The 22027-nt window shown below is 49.3% G+C and overlaps 1 pseudogene; it reads right to left on the bottom strand.

Annotated features, from left to right (window-relative positions):
- Positions 1 to 12841: 12841 nt before the first annotated feature.
- On the bottom strand, positions 12842 to 20403 carry LOC138083643 (large ribosomal subunit protein eL19-like; annotated as a pseudogene).
- Between the last annotated feature and the right edge of the window lie 1624 nt (positions 20404 to 22027).

Genomic DNA, 22027 nt, shown 5'->3' with positions numbered 1-22027 from the left:
GCATGTTCCAGGTGATCTTGCAATTAAAAAGGGATTTAAGCATAGGAGGTGGTGCTAGTGGTAAAAAACCTGCCTGCCAGTGCAGGGGATGTTAAGAGACACGGGTTCAAGGGAAACTTACCTCCTTCAAGGAGAAAGCAGGTATCCACCCAACACAGCAGCAGGGATGGGAAACCAGTCCTTCATGTCCTTTTCTCCTCCTTGCCAGAGAATTTAAGTAGGGTCTGGCCATCAATATATTATCCCATTCAGCCATCGATAACTGTCAGGGAAGTTTTAACCCCATTGGACAGATGAATAAACAAAGGCTAAGAAAGGTAAGGAAATGGCAACCCACTCCAGTGTTCTTGCCTGGAGAATCCCAGGGACGGGGGAGCCTGGTGAGCTGCGGTCTATGGGGTCGCACAGAGTCGGACACGGACACGACTGAAGCGACTTAGCAGCTTAGCAGCAAGAAAGGTAAAGTGACTTGTCCAAGTCACAAACCAAGTAGCTGAGCAAAGAAGACCCTCTAGTCTCAAGTTTGGCCCCCAGATGCTCTTTCCACTGAAGCCTCACCTCAGCACTTGGTTTCCTGGGGGCGAAGATTTCAGCCAGACCACCCCCTGCTAGATGTGGAAACAGGTCCTCTAGAGGCCCCTGGCCTTCCTTTGAGCTCAGATCCTTGAGTGTCCCGTGTGGTTTGTGCAGACCCTGTCCCCACTTCCCCTAAGAACAGTACGTAAGGCACCCAGGGAAATAGCTGATAAGGCATGTGCCGCCCTGTCTTGGCCCATGGATCAGTGCTCCTCGAAGATGTCACCTTTGCCATTTTGCCAAGGTTTGTTCTACCGAATTTCTCAGTCCATCACTGCGCTCCCTCCCCACCCAAACCATCTGTACCCTCCTGGGGAAGGGGCAAAACCTTTGCTGAGGGCAGCCCGGGAGGCCGGCGCGGCGTTGTTCGTTGCCCACAGAAGGCATCTTGGATCCCTGGACGGGAGTACAGAGCCGGACTCAGCTCCGCTCCTCGCCCTCCCCGCGCACCAGGGGGTAAAGGCCGGCCGGCTCTCCCTCCCCGCCCTGCCTGGCCTGTCGCAGCAGAGCACCGGCAGCCCGAGGAGCGACTGGGGGCAAAGGCCGGGGAAGGGGCCCACAGATGCCGCCTCGGCCCCCCTTCCTTGGCCGGGGCCCCCACGGTGTCGGAGAGCAGGAGGAATCAATCAGGATAATGAAGCCGCAGCCTGCCACGCACCGCGGGGGCACTGAAGAGCCGGGGCCGGTGCCAAGTCCGCCAGACGGTTCGGAGGAGCCGAGTCCTGCGCGGCCCGGCGGCGGCGGCGGCGGCGGCGGCGGCGGCGGCGGCGGCGGCGGCGGCGGCGGCGGCGGCGGCGAAGAAGAAGACGAAAGCCGGGAGTCGGCACGCGGAGGCCGGACGCAGCCCTGCGCAGGCCCCTGGCAACCGCGCCTTGGCAACCGGGACGCCCAAGAGAAATCTTAAAGCTGCAGCGCCTCTTTCCTCGCCGCCGCCGCCGCCGCCGCCTCCGCCTTCTGGATCCCAGGAGAAAGGGTCGTGCCCTTGGTGGTGGAAGTCAAGCTCTGTGCCTCTGGGAATTTGGGGGTCCGAATCATACCCTCATTAGTTTGTTTGTTAAATTTAAATCGAGCCTATGCGCCCAAGCACGGGCTAGACACTGGGGAGGGGAATGGGCAGTGATTAAAAATTGAACGAGGTTCTGCCAAGAGGAGTTCACAGTCTAGCGCGCAAGGCAGACCAGACTGGCTGAGGCGAGCAAAGCCTTGTGTTACCCAGGATGAAGGGCTTCGCTGGAGGGCTGAGGGGCTGTTACAAGATACTCTCACAGCACCTGCCTTGCTCCAAGCTATGGGCTAGCTGCTTTCTTGTTACCCACCCCCACCAGCTCTGTGAGATGGTATGATTGTCCTTACCGATCCCATTGTAAAGATGAAGAATTAGAGGCTCAGAGAGGTGAAGGGACTTAGCAAAAATCTCATTGTGCGTTTCGGACAATCTAGGACTGATTTACAGGACATCTTACCCTGGCCACTTTTCATTACATCATGATGTCTAGAAAGCTAGACTTGAGTGAGGACTTCCCCACACAAGTTGTGTAAGAAGCGAGGAGAATGGGTACCTGAAATCACAGATGGCTACTTCTCCCTTCTGCTTCCCACTACCCTGACCCTGTCTGCCCTGTCCTCATGGGTAGACCTGTGTGTGGGCAGAGGGCTAGAAGCAGTGACCTCCAGGTGTCCCTCTGGTTCTGTGATTTGATATTTCCTGCCTGAAGTCCAGGCATTGTGCCACCCCTCTGGGCAGCAGTAGTTGGCAGGGGGCTACAAACTGGGGGAGATTCCAGGCTTCTGAAACAAGGGGTCAGGGGTGATGGGGGAGGATTAAAGAGGAGGTAAAGGATCTTTGGCAAAAGAAAACCTGAGTCAATATCATTAGGAAGGCTGGGCCTCATCTTCCTGTCTCTTGCCCACCTATCTTTCTCTTTCTGCACATTCATTCAGGTAAGAAGTCTGTGCCAGGCCTGAGGTAGGCTCTGAAGCTGTTGGTGAGGCAAAAATCATGCTGTCTTTGGAGCCAAGCTCATCTGATTTTTTTTTAAAATTATTATTAACTATTAATAATTTATTTTCCTTTTGGCTGTGCTGGGTTTTTGTTGCTGCATGTGGACTTCCTCTTGTTGTGGTGCCCGGGCTGCTCATTGTGGTGGCCTCTCCTGTTGCGGAGCATGGGCTCGAGATGCACATGCTTCAGTAGTTATGCCACGTGGGGTCTAGAGCGCAGGCTCAGTAGTTATGGCACAGCAGCAAGACCAGGGACTGAACTTATGTCCCCTGCACTGGCATGCTGATTCTTAACCACTGGGCCCCCAGGGAAGAAGTGCAAGCCCCTCTGGTTTTAGAGCCTGCTCTGTCCAGTGATCAGCTATGTGAGTTTGGCCAGAGGACTCACTCTCTCTGAGCCTTATACAGTTTCCTTATCTGTGGAGTAGAGGCATTACTATCTACCTGTCATAGTACCTTCACCATGAGACCTAAATGCAGTGAGAAAAATGTCTGTCTGGGGTCTGGCGCGAGGCAAATGCTCGTCAAATGGCACATTGAAAGCCATCTTTGCTTATTTGGTAGTCTAAAGATGTGTCCCCATCCTAATCCCTCAATCCTGTGACTGTGAACATTACCTTATCTGGAAAAAGATAAGGTAACTTTTGCAACTGTGATTAATCTAAGAATCTTGAAATAGAGCATCCTGGATCATGTGGGTGGGCACTAATGCCACAGTGTCATTATAAGAGAGAGGCAGGGGAGACGACACACAGAGAGAGCAGAACGCAATGTGAGACAGAGGTGGAAACTGGAGTGATGTGCCCACAACCAAAGGGAGGCCAGCAGCCACTGGAAGCTGAAAGAACAGACTCTCCCTGAGAGCCTACAGAGATAGCTCAGTCCAGCTTCCACCTTGATTTTGGCCCAGTGGAACTGCTGTTGAACCACTGGCCTCCAGAAATGTAAGCGAATGCATTTCTCTTATAAGTCACCAGGGTTGTGGGAATTTGTTACAGCAGTCTGGGGAAACCAATACACTTGCATTGGAGATTCCTTCTTGAACAAAACCCAGTACCTGCCCTCTAGGAGTCACATTCTAGTGGGAAATGAGAGAAGTACACAATGCATAGGGATGCCCAGAGGGTGGAAGAGTAAGGTAGGTACGGCTGTTGCAGTTGGAGAAGTTACCCAGGTGAAGGGCTAAAGCAGGAAAGCATACAAACAGAGGAAGCGGTGTGGGTAAAGGCATGGGGTAGGAGAAAACATTGCCGTCAGGAAACTGCCCGCGTTTGGAGTGGCTGGTGCGTGGGGATGCGGGGGTGGCATGACAGAACTGCTGAGATGGGCGGCAGGGGTGAGAGAGCCAAGTAGCTTCCACCCCTGAATGGAATCAGCCCCTCTGTCCTGGACTGGCACTGGGCAGCAATCAGAGAACCCCAGACTGTCGGTAGTGGATAGAAGCCTTAGATTATCCAGTCCAGCCCTGCCATTTCATATGTAAGGAAAGTGAAGCCCAAAGAGAGAGTCCATCCAGGGAATAATCTAGAACAAGATGGCCACACTCTGGCCTCTCTCTCTCCTAGTGGCATCCAGGATCCTACTTCCCCAAACAGGGACTGAACCCATGCCCCCTGCAGCAGAAGAACAGAGTCCTAACCACTGGACCACCAGGGAAGTCCCACTCTGGCCTCTGTGGAGCCTGGGTGTCCCATGTCTGAGGGTCTCAGAGACACTGCCTGGTGGTCCCTCTATAGCCACGTCCAAAAAATCACAGACTCTTTGGTCTCTAAACAAAGAGGGGGTTATTTGCATGTAATTTACATGTTGCTAATTAGATGAGAGATGCAGATTCACTCAGCTCCTTCGCTTCATGTCCCCCTGTCCCATCTCACCCCTATTGAGTTCTTCACCCTCAACCATCTCTTGAACCTTAGTAACTTCTCCCATAATTCCAGTCCAGGCCCTCAAGTTCCCCTGTATTAAGTGCTTGGTCCTGCCTGGACAAAGGCAGGACCTGGCGCGTCTTTAGTATCTTCGGCCTGGGTGGAGGATCTTGGAGCATGTTGCAGTAGAAAGGGAGGTGATGGGTTTTTTCAGCTCGAGTTTTTCTCTGAGAATGGGGAGTGGTGAGCTCTGACTCCCTGTAGCCCAGGGGCCATCTAACTGGAGCTGTGGAGTGAGGAAGAAGGTGCTCCTTGGGGATCTGGTGGGCAGGTGCCAGCTGCATGCCCCAGGCCTGCCCCAAGCCTCTTGGCTGGCAGCCACACCAGCCCACAGAGGAGCTGGCTCCGTCTTTGAAGGAGGGGGGATCTTGGAGAAGGTCAGGGAGCATCCCTTGGCCTGGCGGCCTAACGTGGATAAGGTTGAGGTGACTGTGTGAGTTACTGTGGATCCTCCAATGGAGACAGCGCATCCAGATTCTGGGGCTGCCATAACCCAGTGCAGAATATCACGAGGCACTGCGTGAACTAAGCACAGTGTCTCCCTGAGGGTAGGCACTCAATAGAGGCTTTCTGATAATGGGGAGACAGGTCAGCAGGAAAGGGAGTCACAGAGAGGCATGGATTCTGTCTCCCTCACTTCCCATCTGCCCCCTCTTCCCTCTGAAACCAAGGCTATGCCTAGAACCTCTCTCAGATCTCTGAGAGAGGTGAGATCTCCAAGCCTGTCACTGGTGGTCACCAGAGAAGGCACCACGCTGCAGCCATGACAGGTACAGAGGATGAGCTCAGGTGCCCCCACCCCCATCCTGGCAGAGTTGCTGTGGGGCCGTGTCACCACTATGGCAGACTCAAGGTAGCTGCCAGGGGAATGTTAGTGCATTAGGATTCTTGGAAAAACCTGAGCCACAGCTCTGGCTAGCAACTTGCAAAAGCCAGCTTGCCCTGGTTAGAACAATGGACTGGATATGGGAAGAAGGACTCCTTGCACGTGTGAATGATTTTTCTCCTCAGATGCGTAATGTACAAGGTACGTGTGTAGGTGCTAGGTGACGTACAAGGTGTGTGTATAGGTGCCACAGGGAGACGCAGGAAGCATTCCGACCTGCATGCCTAGCTGTGCGTACATGTCCCAGGGTGCACAAGTGTATGCGGCATGTGAGTGTCTTCATGGGATGCCACCTTTCTCTCTGCTCTGCTCTGGGCCTTCACTTCTTGGTTTTTGGTAAAATGGGACATGAGGTAGGAATGCCAGTCTCACCGTCCCGAGCCCTGTTCCCTTGTGTAGAGGTTCTCTGCTTCCATTTGCCCATGACAGCAAGCAATGAATCCCTTCCCAGTCCTGATCAGGGGAAAGGGAAGTTTCCAGCTCCTTACTGGCCTAGATGACTCCACCTCATACCAATTCCTTCTTTGACTAGTGTGTCCAGTGACACTCCCTCATCTAGAGTCCAAATGAAGGGGAGAAGTGGGACGAAGTGAGGTGATGCTATGGGAGTGGGGGTAGGAAGGGTGGATCAGATACTGTTCGATTTTGCCTGGGTCCCTCTGGAGCACTGCTGCTCATTTAAAATTCCGATTTAAAGCTGAGCGGCTCTTTAAATTTCCACATTAGCATGCCGCCCTGATGCCAGGCCAAGATGTTGGGATGGATTTGGCAGGAACGCCTCCAACAGCGGCAAGCAGCAGCATTTGCCAGCAATAAAACAACGCATGAATAAAAGAAGGCTGGCTTGGCAGCAGCAGCAGCCCAGGTAGCTGAGTGAATCAAGGAGGGGCCCTTGCGTTCAGAGGCTCAGAGGCATGAAGGCCCGGGCAGGGTAAGCATGAGTGTAGGCCTCTGCAGCTGTGTTGGCCCTCATTCTCAATCTGTGCCTGCGGTGGAATCTGGGGTGAGGGCCCAGGCAGGATGGGGGTTCCTACCCTGTGCCTGTCTCACCACCTCCCCCTCCACAGGATTATCTTCTTGGAGGGGACAGATGTTGCTTCTGATGAGGACACAAGGACTTGGCCCATAGCCTGACTTGTCCTACTTCATTAGGAGCCAAGAGAACAGGTAGGGTCAGAGAGCAACACTGCCTAGAATGGCTTCCAGATCCATGACCCTGGGTGCCCGGTGCTGAGGGGCATGGTCAGGTTAAGGGGGCTGGGTGAGAGGCTGCCATGGGGACCAGGTATTGGTCCTGAGTTGGGTGGGAGAGATGCTCTGGGCTAGGTGATTGGCTAGAATGAGGAATGGCCTGGGAGAGCAAAGGGTTGCTGGGCTTGGTAACTCTAACTTTCTGCAGACTCAGGAATATTATTTGAGGTCAGATGGCAGGGGCAGCAAAGAGGTCAGATAAAGGCCTGGACTGAAAGCTGGCCACTCCTAGGGGCCATTTTGGCCACTCCTGCTTCCCAGGGTCTAGAGAGTTCAACTCCAGAGGACTTGAGGCTGTGGATCCTGTGTTCCTCTGTTCCAGTCACCTGGCTGAGGCTCACCACCAGCACCCCCGACCCCCGACATTGCAAGAACAAGCAGACTGTCCTGCTCTTATCATTCATCCCTGCCTTTTGGTCAAACCATCTGCTTCCCTGAAGCCCAGGGGAAGAAGACAGAGGGGTGGGAGCTGATGGTCTCTACAGTCTCAGCTAAGGCAGAAAAGAGAGGTTTTATGCAGAGTACCCTTCCCTGGTGGCACTCCTCCTTCCGTCATGAGTGACTTCTGGCCCCAACATCCAGAGACGTTGTTAGGACCCTGAATTCTTTTAGTGTCTAGAAAAGCTGGAGAGCAGATAGGCAGAGCCAGGTTCCGTCAGGGCAAGGGCCCCATATCCAGGACCTGCCCTGGCATGGCCTGGCCTGGCCTGATAGCTTTTTCCAGGGAGAATGAGGTACCTGGCCTCCCAGGCACCTTGCTGCCTGTTCCACCCATTGCAGGAGTCAGCTCTGGGTGGGGGAGTAGCTAGGAAGCTGAGTTTAGGCCAGAAAGCTTTTTGTCCTTTTGTCATTTTTTTTTTTCCCATTCATTCAACAAATATTTACTAAAGAGCTGCTTTATGCTAAGCACTGTGCTGGGCACTGGGAGCCACTGGTGAACACGGACACATATAGTCACTGTCCTTGTAGAACTTTCCATCTGGAGATGGAAATAGGATCATTATTCAAATGACTGCACCAATAAGTATGAAATAACTGTGCTAAATGCAATGAAAGAAGGATGTACAGTACATGAAAGTACATAATCGGGGGACTTGGCTGAGTCTGAGGAGTTGAGGATGAGCTTGCAAAGGAGACAGAGAAAGAGCAGCCAGAGCGGTGGGAGACTGGCACTGACATCACAGACTCAGAGGAGGAGGTGGTCAACTGTTCCGAGAGAGGCTGCGAGCTCGTAGGACACCTATTTGCCCTGACTCTTCACCTGCTAGTTGCGAGTACAGGTATGGAAAGGCACTGGCGTGGTGCCTGGCTCACAGTTGGCGTTCTGTAATGTTAGCTCCCTCTCCCCCCTCCCTAAGCTGAGCCTCCTTCCAGGGACCCCCGATTTCTGGAACAAAGGAACTGCCTTGGCTTAGCCTCCTCTGTCAACTCAGGCCCCAAGCCCCAGCCATCCAGTCCTCAGTGCGGGACTCTGGGTCTCTCCACATTAGCCTTTCCACATTAGCCACTTTACATAGTGCTCTCCCATCCCCCAACCCTTCTTCCTTTGCCCTGGTCTTCCATGAAGAGGGGCTGGGGTCTAGGTCTCTGAGAAAGATGGCATTCTGGCCCTGTGCTTCTGGGGCTGAGTCTGAGAAGAGAGTTGGAATCCTCAGCAGCTCTCAAAGCTGCCCGGGGTGAATCTGAGTGTCTTAGGTAGGGAGAGGGAGTAGTGGGGAGATGAGGAGGGGGGCTGCCCACCCAAGGCGGCGTAGAGCCCAGAGCCTTTTCCATTGCAGACACCCCATCTGTCTCCCACAGAAGGCTCGGGTTGGAGGAGGTGCCGAGAAGGGGGGTATAGAGGGTGAAATTGTACAGTCTGTAAGCGAGCACAATGGCAGGGGAAATGCTGACTGGGGATAAGCGTGGAGGGTCACAGTGGGGCACTGACAAGAAGAACTAGAGGTCAGAGGTTGGGAATGGAGGTGGGGGGAAAGGACACCATGTGCTACTCTCCTTCGATAGCTTTGCTTTTGATTTAAAGCTCCCTACCCCACCGAGGAGAGGGCAAAGAATCACACTTTTCTGGCCAACAAACTAAAGGTGTTCCTAAGCCCAGGACCAGGCTGGACTCATGATGCCTCCCTCTTCCCAGCAGTCAGACCTTTGCCAAACTTTAAAATAATATTTTAGTTAAATTTGATAGCTTCCAAGGTGTTTCCTTTCACATTACGACTTTAACTGATCCTGCTAAAGTCCAGGGAGGTAAACGTTATTTTTGATCTACAGATAAAGCAACAAGGAGTTTAAAAGATGGAGTGAATCACTTGGATCACAGGACAATAGGAGAGGGGACCTAAACGCAGGTTTCCTGACGCTACCTGCAGCCTCTAGGCCACTCTTGGGCCTTCCGTGCTCTTCATTTTTGCCCATTATTGTACTGTTTCCCCTGCCAGGACAAGTCTGCCAGGTTTTCTAGTGGAGAGCTCAGAAGATCATCCCTGAAAAACCCAGTTCTCACTGGACACACATCCACACGGCACCCTCTTCTTGGACACCAAAATCCAGACATTAGAAAACTGGACATCCCCAGAGGGATGACCCTGCCATATACGGAAATACAAGAGTGCTCTAGCTGGGATGTGGTGAGGATAGAGGGGCAGGGCAGGGTGTGGCAGGTCAGGAAACATCCATTCCAGGTCCTGAGTGGACCCCTGGGAGTCCCTTTGGACACCCCCTCCCCACATTCCAAGTCCTAAATACTATATTTTTTCCTCTCTCTATACTTAAGAGAATACGATCTCACAGCTTTCCTACCCACTCCCCTCTGTTCTCCTATTCTTCCTTGTTTGGAAGTTCTTCCTCAGGTGTAACTTTATAAAGCTGCAGCTTATTCCTTCTAAAACAGGTGCCAAGGGAACCCAAGACAGGGCTTCAGCTATTAAATATAAATAGACAAGGGAGGGAAACTGAATATAGAGACAGATATTATATCTCTCAGTCCCTGTGAGTTATTAGGAAGAAGGCACCAGTGGTTGCTAAGCAACAGGTCTCCATAGAGGACAAGGCACCTAGAGGAAAAAGGCACCTAGAGGAAAAAGCCTCCTTTGATGGAATATTGGGGTGAGAGGGTAGGGAAGGTGGGGTTGAAGGGCTATAGCCTGGCAGGCAGGTTTTCTGGGGAACCGTGGGTCTGTCCTCCAAGACCAGCCCTAGTCCCCAGGCCTTAGCAAACTCTGCCTGTATAGCCTTCAGGATTGGTGGAAGGAGGAAGGCCTCAGGCACTCCTCCCTTCCTGCCAGGAGGAGGGAACCTGGTTTCCATAGCAACCCAGAAACAATCCTGGCCTTACTTTGCTATGGCTTCTCTATAACCCCCTCACGGAGCAGCACCTCTCATACACCCCTTTCTCTGACCCCCAGCTTCTGATTTGAGAGGGGAGGGCACATAGGAACGTTATGGGTGGGGATGCCACAAAGCTGGTCACACTTGGTTTATTAAGTGACTTATTAAGACTCTAAAGGGGGGAGGGAGGTGGGAGGGGGGTTCATGTTTGGGAACACATGTAAGAATTAAAGATTTTAAAATTAAAAAAAAAATAATTGTAAAAAAAAAAAAAGACCCTAAAGGGGGAGTGACTTTTAGGAGAAAGGACCTCCAGGTGTCCTCTGACCCCTGCACCTCCGAAGAGGTTGAAAAAAGCAGGGGCAAATGGTGGCATCCGATGCAAATTCTGGGCCCAGCTTTCCTTTCTAAAGGGCAAGCACAGACTGGGGTTGGAGGTCAGGAAGAAAGAAAAGGCAGGGTCTTTTTTTTTGCCCCTTGGCCCCCCAGGCCCCCATCCTCCGAGACCTGAAGTCCACTGTCGTCAAGCCGGGAGAATGGAGATACAGAACATTAACGTATGTCAAGTATAAGTGAGTGGCACCGAGGGGCATAATCTGTTTTTCTAATATGACCACAAGCAGAGTGTTAGAAGAATTAGGCCGACAGCTGCTGGTTTTCCCCCTCCCTTCCTACCCCCCCCCACTCCTCGCGCTCCCTCTCCCTTCCTCCTCGGCGTTTGCACACACCAATGGCAGCCGAGCCCTGCTCGAGATTTCTCTTAATCTTCCTCCGCCATCCTGCGCTCTTTCCGCAGGCGGTGCTGCGAAGCCGGCAGAGCCCCGCGTCACACCTTACTGCTCTCTGAGATTGCTCCACAGAGAGCTCAAGGAGATGGCAATTCGGCGCTGATGCCGGCTGGCAGCAGTTGGGAGAGGGGAAGGAGAGAGGGAGAAAGGGGGGGGGGGGGGAAGTTGGCACGGATACCAAGTTTTTCCCTCGAGAGACATGGTTGGGGGGGCGGGAAGTGGAGAAGAAGGAAGAAAATGACACAGAGAAAAGGAAATAAGGGAAAAGAGGCAGAGGAAGAGAATATTAAAGTTCTCTCATTCACAAGTGGGCGTCCTTGGCCCACCTCACTCATGACCCTCTACAAATCATACCACCTAGTTGGGCTTCCCACATTTCTCTCTCTTCCCCTCAGCCAACCTGGAAGTCAAAGCGGCCTAGGCATGTTGTGTGTAGTGGTGCAAGCGTGTGTGTGTGTGTGTGCGTGTGTGTACGCCTGTATGTTGTCTCTGTTTTGGATCGCAGTAGAATGCAGTATGTAAATGAGATGGTTATTACCGCAATGTTCATCAAGCTGAGCCGAGAAGACATTAATAGCCTGATGAATATGCATGTGAATTTGTTAATTAAGTTAATTATTCTGCTGAAAATGCATTCGTCTTCCAAGGACATTTTCCCAATGATTTTTACATGCTCTAGCCATTAGTCATGCTATATTTTATCAGGGAAATGAGTTTGCTTAAGTTGTAAAAAAAAAAAAAAAAAGAGAGAGAGAGAGCAAGAAGAGAAATAGAGAAAGGAAGAGGGAAAAAATGAAAGAGGAAAGAGGAAAACGTGTTCAAGTTGAGTCGGAAGGCATCTGAGGCTAGCCTTAAGTTTGAGGCCCAGCTGGGCTTTTGAAGCCTGTGCTCGATTTATGGGTATCTAACTCTAAAATTTTTGCCCTTTTTTTTGATGAAACTTTTTTTTTTCCAGTGCCAAATTTCCAACACATTAATTAATTGTTGTAGCCAATTAACTGTAGTTGTGCAAATGAGTTTAGCACTAATTACCATGCAGTGCCTGTAATCACATAAAAAACTTGCTGAGAGAGAGAAAAGAGGAATGGGAAGGGAGTGGTGGCAGGAGAGGAGAGTACCTGGAGTGGAGGGGCAGCCAAGGGAAGGGCAGAAGCAGAGGTCTTGGGATTTCCTGGTTAGGTGCCATCTTGGCTTGAAGGGCAGGTGGCTGTTTCCACATTCCAGATCTCTGTAAAAAGTGGCCTCCTTTTGTCTAAGAACTTCTACCCAGGGAATTTCCTGACTGTCCAGTGGTTAGGACTCTATGCTTTCACAGCCAAGGGCCCAGGTTCAATCCCTGGTGGGGGAACTAAGGTCCTGTAAGCCTCACTGTGGAGCAAAATGACAAAAACAAACAAATTAAAAACAAAAACAAAAACCCCACCAACTTCCACCCCCAAAAAAGGTTTAGAATGGATATCTCTGATTATTTCAAGAATGCAAAGTACTCCTTATAAATTCTGAAGCCCTCAGTGTTTATCCCCCATGGGTGGAATTGTTGGATAAGGATGGAGGGTGTGTTGGAAGAAGATTTGCCATTTCTGATGGGCCAAGGGAGATGGAGAAGAATGATATGTGCTCTCAGCTTGGTTCCTGAGCTGTAAGTAGACAGGGAAAGTTGTTATAAGTCCACCACAGCCACTGGAATAGGCCAGGGGAGCAATGGTAACAGCAACTGTAAAAAAAAAAAAAAAATCCGGTCCCAGCAGGAGGTGGGAGGAGGCAGCCTTTGGCCAGACACAGCTCCCAGGAGGAAAGCCAAGCTTTCTCTCCTGAAAGCTGGCATCTCTGCCATTCATCACGTTTGGGCTGACTCTAGGTTTCCACCTGTCAGCTTCTGCCAGTGCCCAGAGGCTTAGGGATAGACCAAATGATTCTCTAGCTCCTTCTGACTTAGCTGTCCATGATTTGGAAAGAAACAGCAGTGGTAAAGGGAGGACTAAATGTGAACTGGCTTTTATTTTAGGCAGATAAAGACTTGTTTTTTTTTATTGAATGAGTGATGCTTGTAGTTGCCAAGGCCACTATGTACAGAGAAGAGGGGGAGAATTTTATTTCTTAGTTTCTTCCTTCTTGGACAGAGTCCTTATGATTTCCTCCTTCATGGCCTTGAGCCGCTCTTCATGGTGCTTGCGGGCTTCCTTGGTCTTCAACCTGTGGGCCTCAGCCTGGTCCACCAGAAGCTTCTTGTAAGCCTAGTCTGCCTTCAGCTTGCAGATATGATCCACAAGAATCTGCTTGGTTTTGAACATATTACCCTTCACTTTAAGGTACAGGCTGTGATACATGTAGTGGTCAATCGTCTTAGGTTCACAGTATCTTCTGAGAAGCCGGCACAGAATTCTCAGCTTCCTCATCCAGGTTACCTTCTCATCGGAGCACTGGCAGTACCCTTTCCCTTACCTGTGCCTATGTGCATCCCATTCCAGTGGGTCAAGGTGTCTTCCCAGCATCGGGCCTGGTAATGGACCATCATAGTCTTCCAGATCATCAGCCCATCTTTGATCAGCTTCTAGAACTGCTGATGTGAGGCGGCACTGGTGATTTCATTAGTCTTATTGGGGCCTAACCAGACCTTCTTTTTGCCACAGCAGAGGATGCTGAAGGCAATCCTCTTCTGAAGCCTGAACACACTTTTGGTTGCAGCCGCAGAGGCAAAATGATGAACTGGCGTTTTTTTATTTCACTCTGCTTCCCTCGTACCATGTCCCAGACACTGAGCCTGCCCAAGGTGTATGTGTCTGTGTGTAAATGACCTATAGTCCCCCACCACACTAAAAAAAAAAAAAAAAAATTAAAATGCTATTTCTCCTTTACTATTAAAATGCTCTTTCTGCCCTCCACCTGTCACCCCAGAATAGAAAGCTCACTTGTCATGGGACTCAAGTTTCCTCAGACCTCATCAGAGACACTCAACTTCACATTTCCAAGGACAGCCTTGGCTATTTATCCTCTGATACATACCCAAAGGCTGAGTTTTCCCTTTCCCATTCCAGGTCCCAGGTCTGTGGAAAGACTGCTCACAGGCTTCATCCACTTCAGCCTTGAAGTGTCAAAGGGGAAATGATTTCAAATGCACAAGCTATGTTGCCCCCTGCTTCAGGATATGGGCACTTGGCGTGATCAGTTGTGTCCCAGTCTTTGTGACCTGTGGAGTGTAGCCTGCCAGGGTCCTCTACCCATGGGATTTTCCAGACAAGAATACTGGGTTGGGTTGCCATTTCCTGCTTTAGGAATCCCAACCCAGGGACTGAACCTGCGTCTCTTGCATTTCCTGCATTGGCAGGCAGATTCTTTATCTTCATGACACTGCTCTTATAACCTATGAAGCAAAGTTAGCAGTGAAGACCTGACTGACCCAGGCTGCTCCAGTGTTCTTTCTGCCTCTGACATCTCTCTTTTGGTTCTGCCCACATTGTCTTCCCAGCAACCTCAGTCAAGGTCTGAGAAAGCCTGCTGTAGTAGAAAGAGCCCTATTGTCTTGAGTCCCAAGCTCTTCTTTTGCCATTTAACAGCATGTGAGCGTGGGATAATCACTTATGAGCCTCAATTTTCCCTGTCTATGAGATGGAAGTAATAGTAGGTGCCATGACTGAAGGGTTAAGAAACTTAATAATCATGAATATAAAACAACACTCAGGACACCAAGAATAGGCTTTTTCATTAGTTGCTAAGTGAGTACAAAGTCAGAGCACAAAGTGTTCCTTTTTTCAAAAAACTTTTAATTTTATTGGAGTATAGCTGATTTACAATGTTGTATCAGTATTCTTTAACAGACTAATGGTTAAACATGGTACATCTGTGGTACTTCCATATCTTGAAATAAAATAAACTACTGATATATTAAAAAACTCGGATGGATCTCCAGAGGATTATGCTGAATGAAAAAAATTCAATCCCCAAAAGTTACACAGTGTATGATTCCATTTTCAAATGACAAAATTTTAGAAGTGGAGGATATATTAGGGGTTGTCAAGGGTTAAGAAAGGGGTGACATAGAAGCGTGATCATTAAAATGGTAACATGAATCCTTGTGGTGCTGGAACTGTGGTAGCAGATTTAAGAATTTACAGAGGTAATAAAATTGCATAGAACTTAATATATACACATATACAGGTAAAACCAGGGAAATATGACTAAGACTGGTGGATTGAAATAATGGCAATATTCTGGTTGTGATGTTATGCTACAGTTTTACAAAATATTACTACTGGGTCAAAGTGGGCAAAATGTATAAGGGAACTCTCTGTATTATTTTTACAACTGCAATTACCTTAATTTTTAAAAAGGATATGATAGATTATTAATGTTTCTGCTGGGTATAGGAGAGAGAAGGGCCTGCCCTTGTGTTCCCACTGCAGAATTCCAAAGAGGAAGATTAAAAAATATTATTCTCATTGCATCAATAAAATGATTATAACTATGGGGAATGGGGTATTTGTATCTGTTGTACCAGTAATTCCACTCCCTTGAATTTACTTTAAAAATTACAGGAAGTTTTTCACAAGAAAAAAAGAATTCTGTAACTATTATGGTGATGGATGTTAACTAGACTCCCTGTGACGATAATTTTGCAATATATACAAATATTGAACCATTATGTTGTAACCTGAAACTAATAAAATGTTATATATCAATTCTACCTCAATAAAACATGAAAAAAAAACCCACAAAGTTTTATGTGGTAGGATGTTCATCATGGTATCATCTGTAACAGTACACATATCTAAATGATTAAAATAGTGGATGAGCTTTATAATTCATGACATATCCAGGTGATGACATAGTCTATAGACTTTAAACATACTTAAAAATATAATACACCAAGTACAATGCCAGGTAGTTCTTCATTTTACTGAGATGTTCTGGGTATTTAAAAGAGCTAATATAGGTAAACGCACTTACAAACTATAAAGTGCTTGGCAAGTGCTCTGTGTTGCTATCTTTTTATTTTGGCTGTGCTGCACAGCATGTAGGATCTTAGTTCCCTGACCAGGGATGGAACACACATGCCCCCTGCAGTAGAAGCATGGAGTCCTAACCACTGGACCACCAGGGATTTCCATTCCTGTGTTGTTATCTTACTGGCTGTCTCTCCCAGTTCCATTCTAGATGAAGTTGTACTTCCAGGCAGGATACCACCCGAGGAACTCCTAGCTGAAGTCATGGGTATGGGGAAACTGACTTCTTCTGGAGTGTGACTCAAAGAACTGGGGCTACTTCCTTTCCAGGAGACTGCCACCCTGTTTCAAATCATCAATAAAACTATAGACATTACCCCCAGCATTTGCACAAACTCACATTTGGCTATAATTCCAGGGGATGCTTAAGAGTCTTTGAAGAAATGTCAGCCCTGATGACTCTGAAAAAGTAGTAGACTCTACTGTATCAACCGCTAGTGACTGAGCACCTACTCAGTATCAGGCACTTTCTGAGGTACTTTACACATATTATTTCACTAAATTCTTTTCACCATCTTAAAAGGTTATCTGCATTTCACAGACAAGGAAACTAGGCCTAAAAGAGGTTAAGGGATTTACCAAGGTAGCACAGCTAGTAAACAGCAGCACTAGCATTGGAGCTCAAGGCTGTCAGCCCGTAAACTTACAATCTTACAAACTTAGACCACACATACTAGGTTTAGAACTGAGGAGGAAACTGCACTGAGGTACACGTCTGGAGGAGCCCCAGAAAATTACCCCTGTTCTTCCAGCGTCCCTTGGGTAAATACAGACTTAAAACCATCCAAGGCAAAAGGAAAGTCTCTAAAGAGAAGTAGGTCCATTCTGAAGTCTTATATCCCATGAGTAAGTTTTTCCATATATCTAACCTCTATCGTCTCTGCTAAAATCCTATCCCTTTACCTCTCTTGTTTCCAGTGGGGATGGTGAATATATGACATGACGCCCCTCCATGAAAGGTCCTGGGACCAGAGGGGATAGAGGAGTTTCTCTTTCCCCAGGACTGTTGAGGCCTTAGTTCCCTGGGATCTTCCCCAATGTATCAAACCAAACAATGAGCAGGAGAAAATGGATTAGGAAACTAGACCAAGGAGATGAGCTTGGAGGGTGGCCTGGGACTCCCTCAGAACCTTAGTGCTGGGCTCGGGTGAAGTTAAGGTGGGCTGTTTTGCCCACCAGGCTCAGCAGCCAGTTTCATGTTTGACATCTACTCAGCCGTGGAGGTCCAGCCAGCATCGTTCATGCCAGAGCCTCCTGTTTGACTCAGTATGACATCTCTATAGAAAGGAGGGGTCCGGGGGATTCTGCCACTCTGCATTTACTCCTCCTGTGTCAATACTACTTTGCTGTACTTGCTCAGGAGCAGCCAGTCCACTGGGGAGGGCGGCACTTAGAGATACCCAGGGAAGAGAATAATCTTGTGAGGAGAAGCCTGGGATCCTAAGACTTTTCTCTCAACATGACAGTCAGGAAGGAAACTGGGGCCTGAGTCCAGACATAGATTGGGAAGAAGAGGTGTCTTCCATCCCTCTGTCTTTCCTTCCCTCCTCCATGCACTATTCTACCCTGCTGGGACCTAGGCACGCCCACTGCTCACTTTGGCTTCCCTTGGCCCACCTCTCTTATGGACAGGAGAGAGTTAAAGAGATGGTATGGGCAAGCCATAAATTTCCCATCAGTGTGGGGAGGGGAGGACTGTTGGCAGGGAGGGGGGTAAGCTGGGGGGGGGGGTGGGGAGAGCTGGGAAAAAGCCAGGAGGTTGTCTCTAGGTAACAATAAACACTGCAAGCAAGGAGCAGCTGTTACACTTACTCTCCCTGCATCACAATGCTGAAATAACACTAATAAACCAGTGTGTCCAATGCACAGGCATATACACACTCAGGGCCAAATCCTGCTGTACCCCTAGAGCTGCCCTTTGCTTCAGGTCAGGGGCCTTGGTGCCAGTGGACATACTTATCTTGGCCTTGCTATACTTATGTGGAAGATGAGGACTGATGAGTCAGTCTCAGAGCCAGAGTGGCATTCTCAAAAGAAGGAGGGTTTCAGAGGCTGGGGATTCTGGGTTCAGAACTGGAGGGCTTTCACTGATGGGAAGAGGTCAAATGGGGTAAATCTTGGCTGGGAGTTGGGAGGAGCAGAGGAGAGTGACAGAGAAAAAAGTGTAGCAAACAGACAACTACTTACCGTGTCTTCTCAGACTGGAGGGCAGGAGGTAGCCAGAAGTGGAGTCAGCTAAATGGAGGTGGAAGTTGAAGGAGGGTTGAGGAGAAAGAAGGTTTAAGAGGTGGTATTGGGGAGTGATCCTTGTATCTCCTGAGGTTGAACTCCCCACACCTGCCTACACCCACCTGGTGGGCCAAGCCTCCCCCTTACAGCACCACTTTCGTAGCAGAGCCAGGTGATATGTCAGTTCAGTACAGGGTTGAGCTTTATTATGGGTGTTCCAGCAGGGGTCCCTGGGTTTCTGATGCTGCCAGGAGGAGCTGGGGGAGTGGAACTGGTCACATCTCCCTACACAAAGAGCAGCTGGCCTGTCCCTTTGTCCAGTCAAAACTGTCTCTGGATTCCAAGGAGCATCCCAGCAGAGGGGGCCCTCATCCCTGCTGGACAGCAGAGCTGCCATCAGTGACAAGAATAGAAATAGGCAAATGAAAACTTAGGTTCTCTCAGAGAACTCCCCTCCAATTCTTCTCTGAGGTTAGGAGGAGGATGCTTATTAAGTGTCTAGATACACTGGTATCCAAGATCCCTATTTCCTTTTGCTGAAACAGGGAGGCCCCTGGGACTGTGGTCTGGGGCATGGCTAGTTCTCCTGGTCCTCTTTCTGGCCCTGTGCTGCTGATGTGACCTTAAACATAGTATTTTATCATCCCCCTGATTCAGAAAGTCTGGAGAAGATGCACATCGGCTACTTGGCCTGTAAGGGAAGAGAAAATCAGCACCTTTGAAGACCACAGTTTCTGTTTCCAGCAAAGAAAGTATAAGACCAAGTGGTAATCCTTCCAGGTTCCGGTCTTAAAATAGTGTCCCTCTACTTAAAAAAAAATTTTTTGGGGGGTGTCAGCTGGGTGCCCAGAGCTGTGGCAGGCAAGAGAGGACAGGGAGCAGTAGCTGTGACTGCCCAGGAGTGCTGAGCTGCCCAGCACATTACCCTGTGTGTGTAGCCCAGGGACACAGTAGAGTAAGACTAGCCTCTCCTATCCTTTCCTCACTGAGAAGCCTCTCCCTGGGAATGCTCAGCATTCCCTGCCATCTTCTCTCCCTTTTCCCTCTCTTCTTTCTTAGCTGGGGTCTCTCCTTGCCCTACAATCCAGATGAGAGACCTCTATCCACAGAGCGCAGAGTTGGGGAGAAATGGGGCAAAAGGGAGTTCTAACAGGCCTGGATGCCTTCTCCTCTTATTGTTATGAGTCATCAGAACCTTGAGCTCAGCTGGGCTGCCAGCAGCCTTCTCCCTCCCTAGAGCCACTCCAGCCAGGCAGACAGGCACCTACAGGACCCAAGAGCCCACCATCTTCCTACTTCCAGGGCCACAGTCCCCTTCTTCATCCCTAGGAATCTGCACCACAGACACACTGAGATGAGTTAGAAAGAAGTGTGAGAGACCCCAACGTGTGCTCTGTGCTGTAGCAGAGAGCCAGCTGCCTGTACGGCAGAGCAGGATCACCAGCCAGGAAACCTGGCACAGCCTGGGCACAGAGCCTTGTCACCATGTGAGAGGGTGCGTGAGACAGGATGGGGTAAGGAGGCTTTTTCAGGAGCAGGCATCTCCTCCTGGCTCCCTCTCTGGTCACTGTCTCTTCTCCATGGCTTATCTCCCCAGGTATTGATGGACATCATGGCACTGCCACCTCTGAAATGTCTTCCTTCACCTCCTCCATGTCTTTGGGAGTTCTGCATGATAACCTTCGAGGTGTCAAGGTGGGAGGGTCAGACATCCAGCTCTCTTACCAACCAGTGGGACACACAGATGGAGAAGGAGGAAAGGAGCCCCAACAGAGTAAAAGTTAAACCTGGACCAACACAGAGTCCCTCAGCAACCCCTCTTCTCTAGAGTGCAGGGGATACTGGGTACTGCTACCTCTGCTTTCACTTACTTCAAGTCTATCCCTCTTTCCCAGCAAAAGCTCAGGGTTACTTCTGGATTCCAGAGCAGGCTCCAGGCTCTGACTCCAAGGCTGTAGATATCATACCCTTGGTTAAATATTGAGAGTGTGAGGCAGGGCTAGTGGAGATTGAGGGGAGGGAAGTCTTGTTCCTGAGAGAAACATCAAGAATCTATCAATAATTGAATGGTTTAAGGGCCTTTTAGCTCCTCCAGTATACCTCTAATCCTGGAGTAGGGGTAGACAAAGGGTGAGAAAGAAGGCCTTCAGAAAGCCTGACGCCTCTTGTCTTTCTCCACCGAATGCTCTTCTATTGCTCTGTTTCCCTAAATAAGAGCCATCTAATAAATCCCCTCAACAACACTCAGTACGAATAGCCTGCTTTAAGTTAGGTAGCAATACCCCACCCAAAGGTGGGACTATAGGCCTCAGTTTCCAAATTCCCCCTCTCTATATTCCCTCTTTCTGGCTTCTCCCTGACCTCCGCCACACCTCTTCCTGCAGGTTCTTGGAAGCAGGGGCAATGCAAGGCAGCCTTCTCATCTTGTTGGTAGTAGAAAGGGCAGAGAATCAGACAGCCAAGGAGATGGCCCTGAGGGTCTAAGAAAAGGGCAGAATGAGCCTGGGGGCACTTAGAAAGGCACATCTGGGTCTTTCCTAGGGACTTTGGGGATATTAAATGCTGAGTGTACTGAGATGAGAACATATTTCTGGGAGTACGGGATAAATGTTGGGGGCTTGGAGAGTGTGACAAAGTCTCTAAAACTCACACAGCTTTCCAAGCTCTCTGCCCATCCTTGTCCAGACCTCAACTTAGTCCCATGAAGCACAGAACAAACAATGTTGAATTTTTTTTTAATGTTGACTTTTTTTAAGGAAGGAAGGAGATGCCAGGAAATGCCCTCTTTGGCAACGTAGTGGACAAGTCACTTCTCTCCATAAGTCCTTCTTAACTCTAGCATCTGAACAGTGAAGGAGGTGGGGGTGGGGATAGCTGGAAACATGCCCCTCTCTCCAGTGTTCATCAATACCTTATAGAATTGGACGGGGCTTCACTAAGAGCTTTGGGCCATCAGTTCAGTTCAGTCGCTCCAACTCTTTGCGACCCCATGAATTGCAGCACACCAGGCCTCCCTGTCCATCACCAACTCCCGGAGTTCAGCCAAACTCACGTTCATCGAGTCAGTGATGCCATCCACCCATCTCATCCTCTGTCGTCCCCTTTTCCTCCGGCCCCCAATCCCTCCCAGCCTGAGTCTTTTCCAATGAGTCACCTCTTTGCATGAGGTGGCCAAAGTACTGGAGTTTCAGCTTTAGCATCATTCCTTCCAAAGAACACCCAGGGCTGATCTCCTGTAGAATGGACTGGTTGGATATCCTTGCAGTCCAAGGGACTCTCAAGAGTCTTCTCCAACACCACAGTTCAAAAGCATCAATTCTTCGGCACTCAGCTTTCTTCACAGTCCAACTCTCACATCCATACATGACCACTGGAAAAACCATAGCCTTGACTAGACGGACCTTTGTTGTCAAAGTATGGTGCTGCACAAATACAGGGGCATTTCTGACTCAGCTTTCAGGGCCTTAAGTTTTAATTCTCTCTTCTTGGCCTAGACATAGGACAAGACCACGCCTTGCTATATTTTGGGGCATAATTTTCTCTACCAGTTTTTACTGCAGCAGAAAAATTTGTCATAAGATCTCAGAAAAAGCTCAATATTTAGTCGCCATTGGGGAATCTATATCTTGGTTAAGGAACTGGGGAAGTTGATGTATTTCCTCCCCTGTGCCTTTTAGAATACAGTAAAAGCTCATGGGAGTGGGTAGTTCTGGAGGATCTGTCTCCATGAAAGCAAGGGAATGGAGATGCCTTCTGGAACAGACTGTATGAGGGAAATGTCCCCCCAGTAATGCACGCACCTTACTCCCTTAAGTTACTTTCAAAACTCAGGGGTCAGAGACAGGAGACTCCAAGAAACAGAAAATAATACGCTGCCAAACCTTTCCCCTTGACTTTGCTCCCAATACCCTACCTACCTACATTTTCTGGTGTTCCCAGGAATTCCCCAAATCCAGGAACAAAAGCAACTCCAGGACAAGATTCAACTGTTTCCCTTCTCTGGGTCTCCGTTTTCACATCTGTAAAACGAAAGGTTTGAAAAGATGA

The sequence above is a fragment of the Capricornis sumatraensis genome, chromosome 8 (assembly GCF_032405125.1).
Source record: "Capricornis sumatraensis isolate serow.1 chromosome 8, serow.2, whole genome shotgun sequence".
Classification (NCBI taxonomy): Eukaryota; Metazoa; Chordata; class Mammalia; order Artiodactyla; family Bovidae; genus Capricornis; species Capricornis sumatraensis.
The sequence above is the reverse complement of the archived record's forward strand: the minus strand, read 5'-3'. Positions and strand labels throughout refer to the sequence as shown.